Source organism: Grammomys surdaster, unplaced genomic scaffold (assembly GCF_004785775.1).
Source record: "Grammomys surdaster isolate TR1022 unplaced genomic scaffold, NIH_TR_1.0 125354, whole genome shotgun sequence".
Lineage (NCBI taxonomy): Eukaryota > Metazoa > Chordata > Mammalia > Rodentia > Muridae > Grammomys > Grammomys surdaster.
In genome coordinates this window covers 167239-183650 of record NW_021620226.1, presented here as the reverse complement: position 1 = coordinate 183650, position 16412 = coordinate 167239, and positions in this window count along the sequence as shown.

Genomic DNA, 16412 nt, shown 5'->3' with positions numbered 1-16412 from the left:
TGAGAGAGGGGTAGCCTTAATCACTTTGAGCACATATTAGGTGAGCATGAATTACAGTCCTGTTTTACCTGGGGATTCTCTTAAACTCTACACCCAGATTTAGAAAGACTGGGCTGAGGGCCAGTGCTGCATTTGGCTATAACATCTGGTTACTGAAAGCCCCCAGAAGGTGGGAACAGATAACACAGAGGAGAGGAGACAGCATTTTGGAGGAGAATGGAGCCCATAGCCCCAGAATGGAGTGGCTTACTAGCCAGACGAGTCAGGAGGAAAGGCCAACACAGAAACACAACCTGGTGATACTTCAGAATAGGAAGATGTGATGTTTTCCCTAGAGATGACAACTAGAACTTCTTTAAAGTTATTAGGCAACATGATGTTGGTTTCATAATAAATTCAGGACCTCTAGTATCAACAGTGTTCTTGAAACTGGGTTGTATATACCCAGCCAAACTATCTTCCCATCAAGAGAGTATGAGGCTTTTTATACCCAGCCAAACTATTATCACTCACTCCCATGGGAGGATGCCTTAATATAAAGCACAATTTTGTTTGCTTTGAGACAGAGTCTTGCTATGTAGCCCAAGTTAGATTCAAACTCATGACCCATCTTTCTCTTTCTGAATGCTGGGATCATAGCCAGTGCTTTGCCACCTCTAGTAAACCACTATTCTTTTTTAGTTAGAGGCTTAGAAATTCTGTAGGTCCAGGTGGTTTCTTACATCATCCTTCAATGAGTCTGTCAACATAATGAAAGTCTGATGTAGTGTAGATTGCCAGGTCTTTCTATAGAAGTCAAAAGCTGAGTAACATGGGGGAAGATGTGATTCACAGTGACCTAGATATGGGAATAAATCACACACAAATAAAAATATATCAAAGGGACAAAAAAGGTTTCTGAACATGCAACCAATAAAATTGATTTAAACCCAATGTGCTCACCTATGTAGCTTCACACAATTTCACTGAAGACTTGGTTATGAACACATAACATGTGTGCTTTTGCCATGTTGTCCCTCTATGTAATTCCAACTAACACTGCCTGAAGTGCCATGACCCAGATCTGGGACAGTTGTATGTCAGGAATTGTGGTTTTTACTGCACACAGAATTTTCTGGTATAATAGAAACACAATGGTTTAATTTTGGAAAACAAAGACTTAATATTTTGCTACTGTCACTCTGGTATGTATCAAATTAGTATATCTTTGGACGGTATCCTGTTAGAATGTTTCAGTTTTTAAAAATTACTGTTTGTGTTGCCGACTTGAGTTTCATTTTTAAAAAGATTTTTAAGTGAATCTTGGCTTGGGATTAGGACAGAATTTCCAACAATTTCCTAAATGGCCCTAAAACACACTTCTGAAGTTTTGTATTACATATCTATGCAAAGCTGTGTTCTCCGAACTGATGACTATAAAAATCAAAATATTGATCAACCCTGAAAAAAACACTGAAGACGCTGTACATCCTGCAGTGCCAAATACACAAGGAAGATTTCATTTTTTACATAAAATAAACAGCCACACCCATTTCATTAGTATGCAAATAATTGTTTTAAAATAATTCATTCTGTAACTTACTACTGGTAAAGGTTTAAGTTTACCTGTTTCATACACCTGTATACCTAGAGTCACATGAAAAGTTTTTAAATAAACAGTGATTGTGAGCCAAAAAGGTTTAAGGAGGCCTTTATTAGATCACCAGGTGTGAATCCGAAGTCAATGGGCCTGGAGTATAGAAGCCAGGCTGAGTCTGCACCCTGAGACAGACAAAATGCATTTCTACCCTATTTTTTATATTTCATAGATTAATAATAAGTATGATCAGATTTTGGGGAAGTTAGGGCAACAGTAGTGAACTGCCGTCCTCACATGTCCTGGGACAAGCATGGCAGGATTGGCTGAGACGTGTGTCTGTAAGACAATAGGGACAACACACCTGCACAGGTATGAACTGGGAAAAGCTCCTCTGGACAGGTGTGAACTAGGGACAGAGCACCTGGACAGATGTGCACTGGGAAAATATACACCTGGACAGGCGACAGGTGTGCACTTACCCAATCCAAAGGCCAGAGGATGCATTGATGACCTGTTGTCCTTTGCTTCTAGAACAAGAGTTAGCAAACATTTGTATAGGATCAGAAATTTAATAGCTGAATGTATTAGCAGGGCAAAAAGCCTCTGTTGCAACTAGGTAACCCCCTCCCCCAAACCCCCCTCCCACCTTAAGCATAACATCTGGCTTCTGGAAACCCACAGGAAATAGGAACGGAGAACACTGAGGACAAGCGGAAGTATCTTTGAGGTGGATGAAGCCTAACCCCACACAAAAGGGTTAAAGTATCAGCAGGCAATATGCAAATGAATATGAATGGTGAGTTTCAATAAAACTTTATTTATAAACACACACAGAGAGGGCCAGATCCAGGTCATGGTTATAATTCGCCAGCTCCTGCTCTACAAAGACTGTCTACTTTCATTATCTTGAGAGCCGCCAGATCATTTGAAAATGTTAAGTAACCACCAAGAAATGAACTTTAATAAAACTGGCTAATGTTATTGAGTGCTTATTCGGTGTCAGACCTTTTATTATCTTGTTCGATCTTCCTAACCTTACAGCACAGCTGCCTTTTATCAGTCTCGTTTCATACATGAAGAAATGAGCACTTAGATCACCCTCTGGCACTATGTCCAAGCCCATCACCCGTCTTGTATCTTACCTTTAAAAAAGAAAGCCTCCATTATCTCAAATCCTGGCTCACGCTGGTCCAGAAACGTAAGTGGAATCGTATTTTATGTGCACTGACTTTTACAAATTCTGTAAAGTTTTACAAAGAGAAGAGTCTATTTCTGAGAGAAAGCAAGCATGCCCGCCCCATTCGAAGCCAAAGACGAATGTCTCTTCCTCCTGCGTGGCTGGTGAGAAATGACTTGGAGTCCTCAGACACTTCTACCCCTCAAGGTCTTTAGCTTGCAAAACCTCGCTTCTTAGAAATGAAATTAGTTCATGTGGCTGTATGTACTACAGATATTCATCAAACATTGGGTTAATTTTTAGAGATTAGTGAGTGTTTGCCGTGAATCCAAATATCGGAAAACACACATTTGAGGTGTAAATAGCTTAATTTGCAAGGTCACAATAAGCAAAGACACAGTAATGGAATAGAGAGGCTGTCCACGCAGGATGCGTGTTTTCTCCCGTTGTTTTAATTACTCGGAACATGTACCTGGCACAGAGCTCCATGGGGGAGAATCACCGCCTTCAAGGGGCTTGCAGTCCAGTGAGGGAAGGTGGACAGTAAATAACTAAACAAGCTAGAGGGCTAGATTGCAGCCCAGGATATCAGTTGATGGTAAAAATGCTAAAATGAGGTTCAGAGATGACTCCGTTGGTCAAAGGCATCTTGGGCAAGCTGGAGGACATGGATTCCATCCCCAGAACCGATAGAAAATGCTGGGCATGGTGCCACATGCTTGTAATCCCAGCAGTGGGGAGGTGGAGACAGTCAAGCTTCTGGAGCCACTGGCCAGCCAGCCTTGCCCAACCTGCAAGGTTCCAGATAGACTCTCTGTAAACAAGGTGGGAGGTGCCAGGGATAGCTAGGGCTGTCAACTGATAGCGTTTAGAATCACCTGGAAGATGACATATGAGCCTGCCTATGAAAGATGGCCTTGATTTTGTTAAATGATGTGAAGAGCCTGTTTTCAACCAGACTGGAGGCATTCTGCCATCAGGGAATACAGAGGTCAGGTGATTACTTCCGCTCAGGGGATATAGAGGTCAGGTGACTATTGCTCTTCCGGTTATGAACACTTTGTCTCTCTAGAGTTGGGTTGCTCTTTGAGAGTGATTGGCAGCCAGGTTTCACTGGTCAGGTACCATTTAAAAGATGTTGCTGTAAAGACAAAGGGGTGAGCCCCCTAGCTATTTGGAGGGAGGGCGGTGCAAGCACAGGGATCAACAAGAGCAAAGTCCAGGGGCAGGCCTGCATGTAGCAGAGCAGAAAGAGGGCAAGCAGGTCAGCTCTGTGCTTGGAACTTTGATCAGAAAACGCTCGCCCTTTGAGGTGTAAGAACCTGGCTCTGGTGGCCCCGAAGGGCAGATCTGGTGGTCTCTCTTGTTCTAAGCAGATTAATGAAACCTTGCTTGAGTCAGAGTTTATCACTCTGAGTCTGAATGGTCCTAAATGATTCTAAATCTTCATCCAATTCAAAGATCAATGACCCAGCCCCCCAGAGGCAGGTTTCTCTGTGGTTACATGCTCCTGCACTTTATGGCAGACACATTAAAGACGCTGTCAAAGAAAACGATTCCTACAAACGCAAAGCAAGTGTTCTGTCTCAGTCAGCTCCCTCCCTCCTAGGCCCCTTCGACTCACATTTAGAGCGCCCTCTCCTGTCCAGTGCTAGTCAGCATCCTGCTGGGAGCTCATCTGGGACCTGAGAACCCGCTGGCTCTCCAGTTGCGGGAACAGTCTTAGAAACAAAAGATGGCTATCTTTTCTCACGCACTCTCTTTCTGTCCCAGACTAGCCTACATTTAGCAGTTTTATTGTTCTAAAATACTGTCTCCTGTGATCTCTTAACCTCTATTTTCTCTGGCTTGCATCTGGCTCCCAACCAACATAGCCATGAGTATTTCCACACTGGTGTCTGTGCTTGAAGACTCTTTTCAGTCTCTCTGAGTCTCAGGACCTCTTTTCCTAGAGAATGAATGGATGTTACCAGATGTGGGAGCAGGACCCTCACGATGGATCAATTTCTTCTCTTTCTTTCTCATTCTCTCTATATCCTCCCTTTCTTTCCCCTTCCCTTTCTCCCTCCTTCGTTCCATTTCTCTCTATGTTCCTTTCTTTATTTCTGTGGAAACAGGGTCTCTTGTACACCAGACTAATCCCAAGCTTGCTATGCATCCAAAGATGATCCCAAAATCCCAATTCTCCTACCTTTGCCTTTCCTGAGTGCTGGAATACAGATGTGTACCACCATGCCCAGTCTATATGGTGCTGGGGACTGAACCCAGGACTTCATGCTTGCTAGCCAAGCACTCTGCCAACAAGAGCTACATCCCCATCTGAAGAAGAGGAAGAACCGAGTGTGATCTCTCAATCCAAGAACATGGAAACCGAGGCAGGAGGTTAGCAAGTCTGAAGTCAACTTGGGCTAAATCCCAGCAAAATCCTGTCTCAGAAAAGAAAGGAGACCACAGCTTGGCTAAGCCAAGAAAAGTCTCACTAGAAGCTTTGTCTTCCCATTTGGGTGGGAAATGTCTACCCCCTACCATGCAATGCACTTGGTCTCCAGCTGGTGGCGCTCTTCTGAGCGGTTTTAAAACCCTTTGCAACAGTTGTGTGTGGCTAGCGTTAGGTAGTGGTGAGGATGTGGATAGGGGTGGGTTTGAAGGTAGTATCCCAGGAGCACTACCACCTCCTCTCCCTCCCTCCCTCTCGCCTTCCTGATCTACCCAAGATGTGAACAAGACCCACCACACAAGCTCCCATGGCCACCTAGGAAGTCCTCTCAGCCACAGTCTCATCTCAGCCATGATGGATTGTTCTCACTGCCACTATGAGCTAAAATAAGTCTCTCCTTCCCTAAGTTGCTCCTGGCAGGTGTTTTGTCACCGTGATGAGAAACTTCACTAATATACCTGTATTTCAAGGCAACTTGTTTTCTCCGTTCCTTTGGGTAAGATAATGATGCTTTCTGAAGGTCCCTGCTCTCACGGGGGTTCGGGGGCGGGGGGGGGGGATTTCCCAGCCCTATCTACAGCACCCTGAGATCTGATGGAGAGAGAACTATAATCCAGGAAGGAGACGCTGAAACCGTGGTGCTGGGAAGAATAAACAGTGTCTGGGATTTTGCTCTGAAAATTCCATGGCTTGAGGACTGCCTCAGCTTTGGCTCCTCTCCGCCCCCTCAGTTCTCTTCTGAATGGTGTGATGTCCGGTTCTTTGGCTCACTGTTTCTGCCTTCTCAGCTTCAGCTAAGCAGTCATGGGAGTGGGCTTCACAGCTGTGGGTAGAGCCCTGCAGCTTGAGCAGCAGCCTCCAACAGTGAAGGACTCAGGTGGCTATGTATACTGGGAGTGGATGAGTCTGTCTGTGCCTCCAGGGTGTCCCCACTGGTCCCTGGGTGTATTCCACCCAGTGCTTGTGGAACACACAGTCTGATCCTGTAATTGAACACTCTGTTCTAGCTCCTGTTACACTAGAAATTGAAACAGGAAAAAAAAAGTTTTATTTTTTTATTTTTTTTACGCAGTAACCACATCAAAAAGCTGGCTCTGCCTGACCTATCCTGAGCTCTGTTTATGTGGAAGGGAACAGATGCTGGGCTCTGTGTCCAAGGCTGGGAGTAAAGGATGGGGTGGTCTTCTACGATAGCAAACAGCCCCCCATTACCTGCTCTAGCCATTGTCTTCTTCCTAGACATAGTAGTGGTGTGTCTCCTCTTCGATGAAGTTTCCCCGGTAAATAATACCCTCTCGCTAACAATGTATGATGGAGAGGTGGTCCTTGTGTACCATGGACGTTTTCCTAGGAAAGGTAGCATTTTAGCCACTTACCTGCTTAGAAAGGGAGGGAAAGGTGTTCTGGAGCAACCAGAATGTCCTTCTCTTCTGAAATGAATTCTTCTGCTGCTGTCTGCCTCCTTCTAAGTTCAGAGGCAAATGCAGGGAGAGAAGTCTTGCCCAAGGACTAGTCCTGATGATGGAGGGAGATGGGATCTAAATAAGGAAGTAGACCCAGCCTTGGAGCATTGCAGGAGAGGTGTATACTACATCTGTGAGTAATTGAAAGGGTGGGGTGGCAATGGTGGAGGGAGGTGCAGAGCCTGGAAAGGCACACAGACCCTCCTGATGGGGTACCCACAGTAGCTTCACCTTCTGTACCCTTCTCCCTCTCTCTCTCTCTCTCTCTCTCTCTCTCTCTCTCTCTCTCTGTGTGTGTGTGTGTGTGTGTGTGTGTGTGTGTGTGTGTGAGACGATGCATTTGTGTGTACATTTGAGAGGAGGCCACAGGGCAACCTCGGCTGTCTAGCCTCAGGTGCTGTCGATCTTGCTTTTTTTTAAGATAAACTCTCTCATTGCTCAAGTAGGTTAGACTGGTTGGTCAGACACCACCAGGAATCCACCTGTCTTCATTCCTCTAACACAGGGATTACACATGAGCACCACCCATCTGGCTTTCTGTAAAATGGGTTGTGGGGGAGGGTATAAAACTCAGAAGCTCCAATGCTTTACCCACTGAGCTAGTTTCCTAGCCCCCTTGAAACTTTCTAACTATCCTAGGGGCACCAAAACCGAGGGAATGGTGTCTGCAAGTGACTTTTCCAGAAACAAATTCCTCTCAGAGGGAAAAGAAGAAAACTACCTTTCTGGAGTTGCATAGGCTGAGCCCCCTCCCCCCATCCTCTTTTCCAGATGGATGGAGGCAGACTTGCTGAGAGCTTCGGCAATGGGGCCTCCCCTTAACCACACGGGCATGGAAGACTGCCAACAAAGATAAGAGAGCACCCTCCCTTTCCTAGTCCTATCCCGGGGGTAAAGCGTCTAGATTTGTAAGGACACACCTGCCTGTGCAAAAGGTCTGCTCTTAGGAAGAGCATAAACGCTGTTTGGAGCCTGAACAGCAGCTAGCTCATACTCTTGCAGTTACAAGTCTGGGCGCTGGCTCCAAATGGAGAAATCCACCAAGGTTTCAGACGTTGGTACCCACAGGAACTCCAGCCCAAGGGCACAGACAGTCTCTCTGCTCCGATTGCTGGCTAAGAAGCCGTGCCTGCAAAACTGACTCTCAGGCCCCCTCTGTGAGCAAGCCGTGCAACAACACCCTAAAGAACAGCTGTTCCTGATGGGCTGGGCAGGGCCTGAGCTCTCAAGCGTATAGTTTAGAGTCTGGAGGGTGGTGGGTAGGGAGGCAGAATCTGGGCTTCTCGGCGACGGGAGGGGCGTGGCCACCGAAAGGGAAGAGATCTAGGCTGCTTGTCCCCAAAGCCAATCTTCAGCCAAAAACTCAGCCGGACAACAAGCACTGGGTCTGGACTGGGCACAGACTGCCAGGGAGAAAGGCAAAAGCAGGATTTGAAGTGGATGGATGAATGTAAAGCAGTCTAGTTCTAGTGCCACTAAATGCTCACAGCTGTTCTTCCAAGGCAGGTGAGAAGAGAACGGACGAGCGATGAGAGGTGTTCAGTGCCTGCGTCCATTCCGTCCATTCCACGGCAATGAAAACAGGCGTCTGGGACTGGAGAGGATGAGACAGAGCCCTCAAAGTCAGTAAGATGCCTGAAGGGCAAAGACTAGAACCGGAAGACAACAGGGGTGTGTCTCTGAAGACCTGGGCCCAGGAGGCGTGAAGAGAAAAGCTGGCAAAGGTGAAGGGCCTCAGTCCTTCCTTTTGCAGCCGAAATACGGAGCTTGTGAGGCTGATGTCTCCCAGCAGGCTCAGTGCCAGGGACTGCACAGTCTTTTAGGAAACCCACGGAAATGTTTTAATTTCTTTTAAAATCAGGGGAAAAATTAAATGAACTTTTAAATGAAAGAAAATGTTTTAATATGTAGTAATGTATTTGTTTTTACGCCAACACAGCCGCAAAATATTACTTTTAATATTTTTAATAGAGAAAAGAGCCCACGGAGGTAGAGGCGCCTGTTGCCTGTGAGTGCAAAAACTGTTAAAGGGGTCTTACAGTTCCTGGCCTTCCCACACTAGAAGGTACATTCTGCTCCTTCCTCTGGGCCACGAGGGAGGACCCTTCTGGCTCTGTCCATTGTGTCTCCGCTGCCAATGTGCCGTTAAAGGGGGAGCTCAGACGACGAAGAAGAAACAAAGGACACACGAGTTTGGCACCAACTTCACTTTCTCAGCCTTCTGCAAGTCCCAGGCTTCCCCTTTATCTTGCTCTCCGCCCTGAGCGTTTCCAGACTTTTAAAGAGTCTGACCTGGGAAGGAAAACCTGGAGTCAACCGGCTGACCGACACACACACACACACACACACACACACACACACACCACACACCCTTCCCAAACTGTCCTGCCCGGTCGAATCCAGAGGGGTGCTGGGGACTCCTGCCTATGGGAGACTTGGATGAGGCCTTCGAGGGAGAAAAGGAGGAAGGGAGGGCTGAAGCTAGAAGACAAGACCGGAGAGAGCAGCTCGCTCGTGGCCCGCACTACTGCCCTCCGGTGGGTCCCGGAGAAGCCAGGCGCCCGCGGCCGCGCACACGGATTGGGTTTCTGCGGGGCTCGCTCCCGGGCCTGGCTCGGGGCCGCCGCCGCCCCCTCCCTGCGCGCAGGCTGCGCTCCAGTCGCGGCCACGGGGTAGCGCTCGGCCCCCCTCTCCGCGTCTCCGCCTCCGCCGCGCTCGTCCCCGGCTCCCGCTGCCCCCGCAGCTCGGCTCGGCGCAGGCAGACTCTCAGGCTCGGCAGCAGAGCGGCTCTTAGGACACTGAGCCCCGGCAGCCCAGGGCTCCAGGCTCCGCGAGGCAGCGGCTGCCGAGGTGGGCGAGCGGCAGGCGCGGCCGAGGCGCGGGAGCGACCGCGGAGACTCGGGTCCCCGCGCTGGGCGAAAACGCCGGGCGGCCGTGGCGGCGCCGAAACCCCGGATCCCAGAGCTGACGGCCGGGCTTTCCCGGTGCGGCTTGCGCCGAGCTCCATCCCGGGTGCGGCGGAGAGCAGGACCCGCCAGTCTCCTCCTCCAGATCGCCCGCAAGAGGCTCGGCGACCGGGCGCTGGCTGGAACCGGGGCAGCCCAGCCGGGTACCCGAACCGGGCATCCATCCCTGCCCGCAGCTGGCGCAGACATGGGCGCACGGGGCTGTGCGCCGGGCCGTGGGACCCGCAAAGTTTGCTAGCCGGGGGTTCTCAGAGCCTAGGGCGAGCCCCGCACCGAAGCCCCAGGGGAGGTAGCCCCGAAATCACTGAACTGGGCGCGCAAGGACCGTGGAGCTGGGAAGGGTGGCTCGGCCCCGCTAGATGTCTTCTGCAAAGTTAGAAGAGAAGAAAACTTCGGCTCCAGGGAGATTCGGACCGTTATGCTAACCGCGCCCCCCGAGCCCTGCGCCCCTTCTAAAAGACACCCGGCGCCCGCGCCTGCCACTGTGCTCCGCTCGCATCCAGTCCCAGGGGCCGGGCGTCTGGAACCGCGGTGACTACGTCGGCCCGGGAGAACCCAACCAGGGGGCGGGGAGGGGGCGGGAGGCGAGCAACGTGGCCACCAGGAGGAAGTTTCCTGAAGTTGTCCTCTCATTGAGAGCCCATCCAGCGACCAGGCCGGATCGCAGGGGTCGCCCTGCCTGCGAGAAGCAGTCTGAGTCGGGGTGCTAAGGGATACAGGCACCCCGAGTTTGAGAGGAGGCTTGGCCTCTTTCTGCTCTCCTCTCGCCTTACAGAATAACCAGCGCAGAAAGAAGAGAAAGCATTTGGGGTCGCCGGTGCGACCCCTACGGGCATAGCGTCCAGGACTTGGCCACACAGTCTCCCGGGACCCCACAGGATTATAAAGCAACTCGCAAAGAGGGGGCACTTTAGAGGACCCCACCGTCAGGATGGCCAGCATGTGGCGGCTGCCGATCTGGACTCTACTGGCCCTGCATCGGATCCACTCGGCCGGGGCCCAAGGTACAGTATGGGCGACTTTCTCCACGTGGAACTGGAGAAGGGGTTCGGGTGGGTGGAAGAGAGGTGCCCCCTTAAGACACCGCGTTTGGCCCAAGCTGGACCATCTCTTGTACGTCTCAATACTCTCCGCTTCTTCGACTTTTGGGGCTCTCTTTGGGGTGGGGCAGTGTCCCCGATACTTCTGGCCTTTCTGGGCGGGGAAGATGAGGTTGCTGGGGGAGGTGGAGAAAAGCCGAGGTGCAGTTTGTGGGCCTTTGTGGGTACCCTCTGGCCGGGGTAGGAGGGGCGCGTCATTCAATGTCTTGGCTCCATTGAACTCCCTAAGCTCCTGGTCCTGCTTGACATCCTCAAGGAAGGGCAAAACCATGCCAAGCAAGCACTGGGTGGTCCCGGGGCGAGAAGATGGGGCGGTCAGAAGCTGGAAAGAAGCCGTAGTGGGAGCTCAGGGTGCTCCCTTGATTTCTCAAGAGTAGCTACTCTGCTTGGCTACGTATGGGAGCCCGCGCCTGGCTGCCTGGCCAGCCGCGGGAGCTGGGGCGGATTGGCGGCACGGTCCTGGAGCCCAGCAGCGAGGACAGCGGCAGACCCAACCCCCACCCCACCCCCTGACACACCCAGCGGGCAGCCCCAGCCTCCAGCTTCCACTGCTAGCTGGATGTTTGGCCACTGCTGCTTTGATCTGTAGCTGCCCAGAGCAGACAGCGTGGCGATGGAGGGCTAGTGAGTGTTCAGTGGGTGTGTTGAAAGGAGGTGTGATGGGGTTGTCCCTCCCCACCTCCTGCAGCGGATGCCCGCACCTCTCTGGGGTCCCCTGAAGGGTCATGGTAGGCTAGGGCGGCTGCATCCGAGCTTTCTTGCGTTTGGGGTTCGAGGATCCAGTTGGTGGTGGCCGTGGTGGCCGAGCGGCGCCTGCTGGGGGCAAAGGGAGAAGTAGTCTAGATTGAATCCCCAGACTCACCGTTCCTTCGGCTTTAGATTTCCTTCTGCTTTCCAGGCTTACAGAGACGCCAGCCCTACCCAAGAGCCAGGGGCTGCAGGGCTTCAGGAGGGACTGGGATGGCGCTGCAATCCCCCTACAGAGCCTTTCTCCACTTCTGGGGTCCCAGAGCTTCAGAAAAGAAGGGTCCCCACTGTGCCCCAAGTCAGGCAGTCCTCAGAGCCAAGATCAGGGATGAAAACGATCAGTTGTCGCTCACAGGGCTGAGGAGAGGACTTTTTACAAGGCAATTTAGGTAAAAGCACTTCGAAAATTTCTAATGAGCGCCATAAATGTAAGGCAATAAAAGTTATTATTTTTATAGTGATCATAAAATCTTCCAGTAGGCAGGGACCTCAGAGGTCATCGAATTCTAGTAGCCGTTTAACAAATGGGGAAACTGAGACCCTGTGCAACGAACTGACTTGCCCAAGAGCACTCTGATATGTGAGATAGGTATCCAGATAGAGACCTGGTGAGTTCTGAACCCCTCTCTCTAACAGGTACCTCTGTAGCCTCTCCACTAGGATGAGACTGTGGGAGCCCAGGACAGTGGCCCTGAGAGAGTTGGAATGGGCTGTCCTCCACCCTGGGTACCTGGCCAGTTTGTTCTGAGATGACCATGGAGGGAGGGATTTCTGAGGGGTAGCTTGTGTGGACCGCTCTAGCCCCCCTTTCATGCAGACTCCACCATGACTGTGTAACTTGACTTGGAGGGGCAGGGAGCTCACCAGTTGCTCTCCTATCTGGAACCAGGCCCTTGGGGAGTCTCCAGAGCACCTTTTAGTGTGGTCATGTCCCAGCCACAGCTGCCCATGCTCCTGAAGCCAAAATGCCAATGTCTTACTGAAGTTACGGCTTCCCGTTTCCATGTCTCTGCCAGGAAGAGCTCCATTCTACCGACAGGATCAGAGAAGCTCTTTTCTGACCCCCCCCCCACACACACACACATACTGGTAGCTGTTTTCTCTCAATGCAGGGCTGCCCAAGCCTCCTCTGCTCTGATTATGGTCTCTGGCTCTTCGCATGTTTGCTTGTCAGCACTGCCCCCCTCCTTCCATTTGTCTCCCTGCAGAGAATTATGGGAAGAAAATTTCTGGACTCCACCTTGGGGGCAATGCTGGGCTGCTGTCCAAGGGGTGAGGTTAGGGCACAGGGTCATTTTTTTAAAATCTACTTTGGGGTTAGTTTTTCTGCCTCTAAGTTCCTGCCATTACTCCTTTGAGGATACTTAAAGCCTCTAGCATCTCTCTGAGCACATAGTGACATGGCACACACTGAGACACCCAGCAGCTGCTTCTTCTTTGAGACAAGTGTCCTGTGATTACTCCTGTGGGGTATTATGGAGACGTTTGCCTAGTTCTTTTTCCAGGTGCTGCACTAAGCTACATTACCTGGTTGTACCGAAAACTATCATTTGACCATTTCTCCTCAAATCAGTTTTACATGATTCCAGCTCATTTCCCAGACAAAATGCAGTCATCACATTGAAAAAGCATTCCCTCCCAAACTAGAAAGAGAGGAAAGGGCTCTCATGATCTGGCAAAGGCAGCTGCAGAGATATTTCTGCAAGACTCTTAGCCACTGGAGGCCTCAGTTTCCCCATCTGTACCTTGGGAACAATATCTCCTTCTTTGCAGATTTGGCATGGCTTCGAGGGATTCCAGGGCGATGCCCCTGCAAGTCATTCACACACACACACACACACACACACACACACACACGGGGGGGGGGGGGGAGAGAGAGAGAGAGAGAGAGAGAGAGAGAGAGAGAGAGAGAGAGGTTTGCAAACTTCCTTTTTTGACTACATTGATATTTCTTGGAGTGGAACTTAATGCTCTGAGCTCCCAGGAACTAGTCACATGTAGATTTCCACCATTCCCTAGAAGCTGGGGTTGGAAGGTCCTGCTGATCCTGGCAGCCTGAATTACTGTGTGCTTTGGAGAATTTTTCATATGCTGGTGAGCTTGGTCATTACTAGAAGGTATCCAGGATGGCCCAAGCTGCTGAGAAAAAGGCAGGGGCTGCCAAGCCAGCCATTCTAGGAGGTTCTTTTTTCAATAGAATTGCACCCAGGGGTGAGGGGCATAGAACAAGAGGACACTGTGGTTGAATGAACCAGACAGTGAGGAAATCCCGACAGAGGCCTAGACACTCTAGTCCCAGAAGCTCCCGGAGAGTCAGTCCCAAAGGGAGAAAGTTTAGTGCTGGGAGCTAATCACGATAAAAGCCAAACAGCACACAGGGGAATGGGATGAAAGTTTAATTACATGGTGTGGCTAAGCTGTAATTATTAATTACTGACAGCAAAAAATAACTTATTGATCAGGGCCTCTTGCTAATTACCAGGAGGCCTGGTGTCATGCTTGCCCGGGGCTCAGCTGTCAAAAGCTCCACAGGAGCATGAGCTTGGGGTGAGAAACGGTCCTGCTTCCTCATCCCCTTCTCTTCTACCAGTTCATCTCTCACCCTGGATATCCCTTGATGTCAGTCTGGGGGTGGGGGGTCTGGAAACTCTTGATATGGTGAGATGAGTTCTTGAATTTGGTTCTTGCTGCCTCTGGCTGCAGAAGTTCCCCCTTTGTAGGGTGGGGTCACTCTGGACTCAGAGGCAGAAGCTAAATCCTGCAGGCAGCCTGCACCTGCTGTGGAAACTCTCATGCACTCGCTTGGCAAATATTTATCGACCACCTCTCCCTTACGTCCTCTACTGGAAGGCGGGAGTAGGGGCCAGGAACCTCATTCCATCAGGGAAAGGAGGCTGGGAAGGAGGCCAAATCCTTTACAGCAGCCCGGTGTTTAAGCAGGACCTCAATGTCTGGCTTTAAGATGGTGTGTTAAACTGCATATCGGAACGTATTTGACCTTGTTCCCTAGGACACAGTTGGGCTCTGAGCTAAAGGAAAAAAAAGAGAATGGGCTTGTTTTCTGTCCTAGGGGTTCAAAGAATGCCTGGGAAGTTATCCAGAGCTGTCCTCTACCTGCAAATCTAGGGCTAGCGCTTTCATACCCTCATGCAATGGAAGGCTCATTACTGAAAACTCTGAAGCTGTTAGACATTGCCTCACGTTGATGAAAGAATTGGATTGTACGGACATTGTTGGTTATTCTAGAATTTAATGGGTTCCCTACTTGGCGGGAAGCCTATTCCCTGACTCCTGGCCCCTTTGGGGGAGTGGGGAGCTGTAGCTGGAATTGACACGGGGTTACTGAGCTGCTGTGGGTTATCCACTTTAGCCCTCCCCCAGCACATTATTGCAGAGGCCCCTGGAGCTCCCTAAGTGGTAAGAATTAGTCATTGTAATTTGGGGCCTTGGGATGCCAATAGCAACAAATGGGCCAGCAGCAGATCCGTCTACTGCCTGTAATGGAAAGGAAAACAAGCCGGTTGTTGAGACGTCCCTAGCTACACAACACTTACCAGCCCCTGATGTCCTCATGCTGGGCAAATGCAGAGCCAGGGAGACTTGTTGGGTGAAGTAGTGTCAGGGCTGCCCAGGACCCCACCCCAGACAGGATAGTGAAAACTGGCACCTTTCTGGGCACACTCAGGGAAGGGAGTGTGAACCAAACCATGACTGAGCCAGGAGCCTGGCAAAACCCTCCTGATGCTGTGATCTGCCGGTGACCAGGAGTTCCCAACTTCAGTCAGCCCCTTTCTGCCCCTACTTCCATTAAAAGTGATGCTGAACTGAGCTACTAAGCCTACTTCCTGTCTCTGAAGTGAGGGAAGGACAGTCGATGTCTAGCTCCTCATGGTGGTTTGGATGATGAAGTAAGATTATCCAAATAACTCTGAGGATGCTCTTGATAAGCCTCGGAGGCGTAGAATGTTCTGGTTCCGTGGCTATAAGGATGGCTGAGTCCCTCCTCTGCTCCCTCACCAGGTCACCCCACTCACTTATACCTCTGTAGAGCCTCATGTTCTCAGAGCTCTCTGAAAGCTAACCTCTAACTGCCTCTAGCATTCCTGTAGTTACTGACACCCAGTTTGCTAGGACTCAGCTGATGTCCCTTTCCCATCCCTATGCGGTGGCATCTCAGAGCAGGCACCGCTGTCTCTGTGCTTCCTTCTGCAGGGCACCTCTCTCTTAGTGTGTTGAGTTGATGGTTGGTTTAACGCTGGTCTTTCGTGTATCAGTTTCTCTCTTGTATTCACTCCTGAATTCCCAGCCTCGAGAGCAGTGCCTGGTACACAAAGGTTCAACAAATACATATGAATATGAATGGTCACATGAATGAATGAATGAATGAATGAATGAATGAATGAATGATGCTTCCTCTTGCCACCTGGTTCTGCCTACTTCTCCAACTTCCAGTCTGTCATGAATGAGTGGCTCCTTAGTGTCTGTGGTCTCCTTCAATCTGTGGAGACTTCCTTGTGGTAAGCAGCAGAGCACCCCAGAATAAGAGTCTGATCCCAGCAATTGTAGCCTTTGCTGGTTGCTGGTGGTTCTCGGCTGCCACTGACGGAGAATCCTGCTCAGACGTTCTGGTGCTCTTTCCCAGACATTCTTGGCTCTGGCTCTGCCAGAGAAGCTACCTCTAACAGGCCTAGGCTTGAAGCTTGAATAGCTTTGGGGTCCCTTCTGAGTCCCTGCCTGCTATCTTCTACTCTCATGGGATGCAGGAGCAGAAAAGCAGGCTGAAAAGCTTGGGGTGATGCCTACCTGTACCTAGATGCACTGTACGTGATACACAGGATCCTGTAGAGAGAGGAGACAAGACAAGCCGTGTCAACATCCAAAGACATCAGTCCCTCTCCTTACAGCCATTGGCCAGCATTGACTATGGCCCCACCCAATATCAA